Genomic DNA, 1,274 nt, shown 5'->3' on the forward strand with positions numbered 1-1,274 from the left:
CAATCAAAGTTTCCTCTTGTCAACATTTTAGCATCAAGTTCAAGGTATAATGCCAATATTTCCTGCAGTTCTCTTCGTTCTCTAAAGTACTAGAACACTGTGCATGTACACTGTGTCATGTAGTATATAATGTATTATATAGATATAACAATATAAAGTTGGTTTCTCATGGTTTCAATTCCATTTTTTTATCTTCAATCATTTTACATGTACTGATTTTATAGTTTCTGAGGGATAATGTTATTTGAATTTCTAGAGGAGGAGGGTTCTAGCCTTGTTTTTGCTGTATCTGCTTCTTGCATATAGGGTGGACTACCTCATATAGGTTTTGTAATTTTGAATTTTGGATCATGCCTGGTAGGGCATTTTCCATAGGAATTCCTTACTGCCACGGTTGAGGATGTGCCCCTCCAAAAAAGACTTTTCATCTACTTCTGTCAATTGCTTCAAGGAATTTTGTGTTAATTTCTCAGTTTGAGGGTTCCCACACAGCACAGTATAAATTCAAATCCCAAACCCAAAGTGATTGAAGGCTAAGTCTAGTTTCTGCTTTGTTTTTGGTTTCTGGTGATATTGCTTACATCCTTGTGAACTCATCCAGCCACTTAAGTGGATGAATATTTTATTTTATTCAGCATGTCCAAGTATTTTATAGCTGGCACTTTTTTTTTCAATGAAACATGATTTTATTAGATACTTGTCTCACAGTATGCAAGCTTCTTATACCATAGTGACTAAGACACACAGGTGCAGAGCCCAAATCTGCTAATTAATTACTTCTGCATGACTGAATCAGTTGCATAACTTGTCTTTGCCTTAGTTTCCTCCCCTGTGAAATGGAAAATGGGAGTGGTAAAATGGATAATGGGAAAACTATATGCTTTAACATTCACAACCACTTAGCAGGTGCTCAATCATTGTTAGCTGTTATTAAGATTTGAATTGAGTATAATTGTTTTTCTGAATAAGCAAACAACAGGGATCTTATTTCCACAAATACAAATTTTCAAGAGCCATGTAACTATTCCTAGTTTTGCTATTTGCAAACAATATTACCTCTCAAGATGTGAAAGAATAAAAATAAAATATTAAGCAATCGACAAGTCTTCCTTTATCAGTATATTCAATCCTTAATTGCCTATTATATTTTATTTTTGGAAAACATTTTATTTTATTATCATAAGGACACTGAAATTAAGATCTACTCACTTAACAAATATTTAAGAGCACTATACATTATTGTTGACTATAGGTACAATGTTTGTTACATAACA

This window comes from Hipposideros armiger, unplaced genomic scaffold (genome assembly GCF_001890085.2).
Source record: "Hipposideros armiger isolate ML-2016 unplaced genomic scaffold, ASM189008v1 scaffold_913, whole genome shotgun sequence".
Lineage (NCBI taxonomy): Eukaryota > Metazoa > Chordata > Mammalia > Chiroptera > Hipposideridae > Hipposideros > Hipposideros armiger.